The sequence below is a fragment of the Sciurus carolinensis genome, chromosome 17 (assembly GCF_902686445.1).
Source record: "Sciurus carolinensis chromosome 17, mSciCar1.2, whole genome shotgun sequence".
In the NCBI taxonomy this organism is placed as follows: domain Eukaryota; kingdom Metazoa; phylum Chordata; class Mammalia; order Rodentia; family Sciuridae; genus Sciurus; species Sciurus carolinensis.
The window spans coordinates 19,806,339-19,812,338 of record NC_062229.1 but is presented as its reverse complement, the minus strand read 5'-3'; the positions used below and the strand labels follow the sequence as shown (position 1 = coordinate 19,812,338).

General features: G+C 36.0%; 1 pseudogene; it reads right to left on the bottom strand.

Moving 5' to 3' along the window:
- Nucleotides 1-1,748: 1,748 nt before the first annotated feature.
- Nucleotides 1,749-6,000, bottom strand: part of LOC124968292 (zinc finger protein 14-like) — a 34,353-nt pseudogene continuing 30,101 nt past the window's right edge.

The following is a 6,000-nucleotide window of genomic DNA, read 5'->3' as shown; positions in this document are numbered from 1 at the left end:
ACAATTTGTGTCCATCAACTAACAAATGGATAAAGAAAGTGTGAAATATATGCAGTAGAATACTAGACAGCCATTAAAAAGAATGAAATCAAGGCTGAGAACATAGTTCAAGGGTAAAGCACTTACCAAACATATAAGAAGTCCTGAATTTGAATTTGAGCACCATAAAGAAGAGGGAAAAGATATCCTGTCATTTGCAATAACATGGATGAAAATGGAGATTATGTTAAGTGAAATAACTCAGGCACAAATGAACAAATGTGACTTGATCTCACTCTCACATGGATTCTAAAAAAGTTCATCTCACAGAGGTTGACCCTAGAATGATGATTACCCAAGGTTGGAGGGGGGTGTAGAGAAAGTTGATCAAGGTAGAACAAGAAGGGCTGAAATACTATTGCAGAGTAATAGGTAATAATTATATACTGCACATTTCAAAGTTAGAAGTAAGGATTTTGAAAGGTTTCACCACAAAGAAACAATAAATGTTTCAGGAGATAAATATGTTTAACCTCATTTAAACCCTACACAATGTATACATGTAAAGAATATTACATTTTCTCACTAATATGCACACTTGTGTTTCTGTGTGTTCCATTAAAAATAAAAGCAGAAAGCAAAATACAACTTTTGAAAGCAAGGAAAGAAGAAAAAAAGATATTCTAAACTCTTTAGCTTCGACTTAGTGTAACCATAAGTATCAGACAATAAAACTTGGTTCTTGATATGAAAATGGGAAATTAAGGAATTAGAAAAAGGTTTGACTCTCTTACTTGTGGTTGACATCAATACTCTGGTTTAACGAAAAACTAAAAAGTTTTATTTTTGTCATCAAAAATGAAACAGATTCTTTCTCTTTCTTTTTTGCTAAATGATTCTAATACAGCTCCAAGCAAATGAATGTGTTTGGCAAACCAAAGAGAAGGTCAAAAAAATGACATGTGAAATAAAGAAACACATGCATGTATTTAGGAAAAAGTGTTGTTACAATATTTATTGCTGGTGTTCTTTGCTTTCTTTTAATTTGTAACTCTCCATGGCTCCAATAAAAATTTCTTAGTTATCATACTAAGGTCTGTGGTCAGCTCTGACAATCTGATTTTGTATGGTCCTTGAGCTAAGGATGGTTTATATAGATGATATTTGCAATTTATATGATGGTGGGGAATGCTAAGTTTGAGCTTCCAGTTAAGTGAATTGTTATTCCTATGGAAAAGAATTGCTTTTTTTCTAATGAGCAGATATATTCCATAAATTAGTTCTTAATTATTATTATATTGTAAATTTTTAGATTTTGCAAAAATAGAAAAATGAAAAAAATACTTGGTAAACTCTTTCAAAAAACACATATAGAAATATTGTTTGAACATACTACATATCAAAGTGAAAAATGTAAAATCCATGTAAAAAATGTCAATTGTTCACAAAAATGAAAAGTGTGTGTGTGTGTGTGTGTGTGTGTGTGTGTGTGCATACACATAAGTAAAAGGGTAAAAACCTGTCACAAGAAGCCAGTAGGAAAATGCCAACTCACAAAAAAAATCATATTTTAATGGACCATTAACCACAAGTATTTTAAAACTACATAAAAGTAAATCTTACTGGCATACCTGAAATACACTTCAATTTGCCTATGGATCCAACATGGCCAAAATGAAAGGAGAAAACACTCATTACTTGATTTAATTAAAAAGGGCACTACCTGTCAAACTCAACACATTATTGCCTAAACAAAACTTGCAGAAGTATGTGACTATGAGCTTTATTTTCAAAAGTAAAAATTAGAAATACATAGTGCAAATATCTACTTTCAGAATGAGTCATTGATGAACACAGTACATTGATAATTTTATCACATTTCCTTCCGGTAGTATATTTTTTAGAGCATTTTAGACAATTTAACAGGCATGTAATTTTTCATATTAATGACATTTACAGAATTCCACTACAGGAGGAAGGTGTTCAATCTATTTGTTACAAATGATAAATTCCTTGTATTTTTCCCGTTCACGGCATTTTGGTCCACTGTTCTTACATGTGGACAAACTGAAAGTTTCTGTACACGTCTTCTATTCCAGGTTTCTCTCCATATTCATATGTTCTCTCCATATTCACTATACAATGAATATGTATGTGTACAATAAGCCAAGATGACTACAGGCATTCCCACATGCTTCCCACCAATACAAGTTCCTGTCTCTGTGCATTCTCACATTTGCTAGAATGTCCGTGTGATAATGAAGTCTTCCTACTTCTTTATTTAGGGTTACTCTCCAGTTTGACTTCTTGCACATACGAGAATGTGACTGCATTGAGTGAAGGTTTTCACACATTCATTGCCTACGTAGGGGTTTCTCCAGTGTGAGTTCGTTGATGTCTGAGAACATGACTGGATCGACTGAAGGCTTTTCCACAATACTTACATACATAGGGCTTCTCTCCACTGTGAGTTCTTTCATGTATTTTAAGGGAACTGAAATAACTGAAGGCTTTTCCACATTGCTTACATAGATAGGGCTTCTCTCCAGTGTGAGTTTTTTCATGTATTCGAATATAACTAGAAGAACTGAAGGCTTTCCCACATTGCTTACATTCATAAGGTTTCTCTCCAGTGTGAGTTCTTTCATGTATGAGAACATAACTGGATTGACTGAAGGCTTTCCCACATTGTTTACATGCATAGGGTTTCTCTCTCGTGTGAGTTCTTTTATGTCTGTGAAAGGAACTGGATTCACTGAAGGCTTTCCACACTGCTCACATACATAAGGCTTCTCTCCAGTGTGAGTTCTTTCATGTATTTGAAGGGAACTGGAATGACTAAAAGTTTTCCCACATTGCTTACATACATAGGGGTTCTCTCCAGTGTGAGTTTTTTCATGTATATGAATGTAACTGGAAGAACTAAAGGCCTTTCCACATTGCTTACATACATAGGCTTTCCTTTCGATGTGAGTTTTTTCATGTCTTCTGAAGGACCAGGGATCATAGTAGACTTTTTCACATTGCTTACATACATAGTGTTTGACTCTGCTGTGTGATCTTTCATGTATCTTAAAGTAACATGAAGAATGGAAGCCTTTTCCACACTGCTTACATGTATAGGGTTTGTCTGTGTTGTGTATTCTTTCATGTCTTTGAAGGGAACTGGGAAAAGTAAAGGCTTTCCCACATTGCTTACATACATAGGCATTCTCTCCAGAGTGAATTTTTTCATGTTTTTGAACGTGGCTGGAAGAACTAAAGGCTTTTCCACACTGCTTACATACACAGGCTTTCTTTTCACTGTGAGTTCTTTCGTGTTTTCTGAAGGACCTGGGATCATAGTAGGCTTTCCCACATTGTTTACATATATAAGGTTTCTCTCCACTGTGAGTTCTTTCATGTATTTTGATGTAACAGGAAGAACTAAAGCCTCTTCCACAGTACTTACATATATAGGGTTTGTCCCCAGTATGAGTCCTTTCATGTCTTTGAAGGGAATTGAGAAAAGTAAAGGCTTTCCCACATTGCTTACATACATAGGGTTTCTCTCCAGTGTGGGTTCTTTCATGCATCTGAATGTAACCAGAATTACTAAAGGCTTTTCCACATTGCTTACATGCATAGGCTTTCCTTACAGTGTGAGTTATTTCATGTTTTCTGAAGGAACTGGAATTATAGTAGGCTTTCCCACATTGCTTACATACATAGGGTTTCTCTCCAGTTCTTTCACGTAGTTGAAGGGTACTGGGACAACTTAAGACTTTTCCAAGTTCCTTACATTCATGGTCCTTCTTTCCAGTGTGAATCCTTTCACTCTTCTGAAAGCACTGGGGATAACTGGAAGCTTTGGGATATTCCTTACCTTTATATGGATTCTCTCTATGTTCCTGGCATGCATATGCTTTGTATCCAGCGTGAGCTGGCAGGGGTGCTAGTAGGGGTGAACCACCAATGACGACTTCTCCGCATCCTAAACTTTCACTTGGTTCGACTCTTGGAGGTGTTTTCTTGTTCACAACAGGATCTAGAGTCTGGTTGAAGACGTCACAACACCAACTGTCATCTTTGTAGAGTCTCTGTACCACTTTCCCACTACAAAAAATGAGAAGCACATTACTAAGAGTTCATTTATGATATTCCAAAAGTCTTATACTCTGAAACAATTGTTGACCATGAATGGGCTGAATACACTGCAGGATGGCTGAAGAACTGTTACTATCAAAACAGTGATAGGGATATTAGGTTCCTCACCAGTGGTTCACAGTATTTTGCTAAATTGAATGAATATCTATTCAAGATATTTAGCTCATTTAAATACAGTTGAGTATTCCTTATGCAAAATGCTTGGGACCAAAGGCATTTTGCATTTTGTAGTATTTACATAGGCATAATAAGGTATCAAGATGGGTCCCAATCTAAACATAACATAACATTTTATACCCAAAACCTAAAGGTAATTTCATAAAAACATTTTTAATAATTTTGTGTATGGGAAACAGTCTGTGTACTATAAACTGGGAGCATGCTACTGTGGCATCATGTCAGTGCTATAGATGTTGCCTGTATTGGAACATTTTGCATCTCAGAATTTCCAATTATGGATGCTCAATCTTATGCACTTTTGGAGAAAACTGAGGTTAAGTCAATTTGAAGCTGAGCATATTTGTACCATCTGCTTGTTTTTAAAATTTCCTGTTCCTCTAAGGTTCACGATATACTTTGCTTTCTCTTGTGAGTGCAAATTACCTTGTATTTCTCCTGGAATTTCTGTAGTGATCATCAATGTTTAGAGTTTTCCATCGCTTTTCTGAAATGCAGACCAAAACAAGTCATTATAACTAAATACAATACTGTAGAAAAAATAATAGATTCTTGCTAGATTCATGGCATAATGTGACCAGGCTGGTCTATTCACCAAAATGTTCCCTTTCCATACTCCAAATCATAGAACAGTATTGACAAGCAAGTAAAAATTGTTACTTGACTGACTATGAGAGGGAATGTCACACTTACCTATAGTGGCCAGGTTCCTGTAGTTTTCTTGCATCACATCTCTGTAGAGTTTTTTCTGGGAAGGATCCAGTAAAGCCCACTCCTCCAGGGTGAAAGTGACAGCCACATCCTCAAACGTCACTGATTCCTAAAACATCCCACATATATTTCCAGGAGGAAGGGTAAGACTCATGGCACTAGAGATCCAGACTCATTTCATAAGAATTTCACACGATACTATGTTCACTCACTATGCCACCACTCGGTTGTCACGCACTTGTACTCCATCACTTTCAATAGCAATTATGGTGCTGCTCTGGAGCTAGCAGGTAAAGAAACAGCAGACAAGAACCCCCGTGTGCTACTGGGTAACTCCAGTTTCTCTATGTATAGGTTTGTATCCCCTTTCACAACAAAGCACTACTACTTAGTGTGCATAAGAGTTAACAGCAACTGTCCTGAGACTGCACATTCCTAGAGACACTTAAGAACAAACTTTGACCCTTGCTGGTATTTGGGAAATGCTATTGGGATAGACCTCACTATCCTAATTGCAAAGAAGGTCTTGGTATTCCAAACCAGTTTATGCCAAAACTATGTTACTTGTTTAACTCCAATTGCCCCTATGAATGTTTGAAATTTTATAACATGTTCATCAGAAAGAATCTACCTTATCTTCCCCCCAAATACACTGTGGATGACAAATCTAGAGATGTTCTGCAGCTAATATTGAACATCTCCATCACAATTTATTACTTGGGAAATTCAGTGCATTTGTTGTCATTGCATGAAAAGAACATTTGGAAGTGTGTATATGGTTTATTATAGATCAACTGGAATTAAATACTGAACAGGACTAAAGAAGGATAAGCCAGCATACTAATAGAAAAACATTATTACAGTTTTTACTGGAGTATATAAAAGGACAAAAGAAAAATAAGTGGAAGGATGGTGTCCAGTCAACTTTTTCACCTCTGTGACCAAAAGACCTGACAAAAATAATTTTAGAGGAGGAAAAGTTTATTT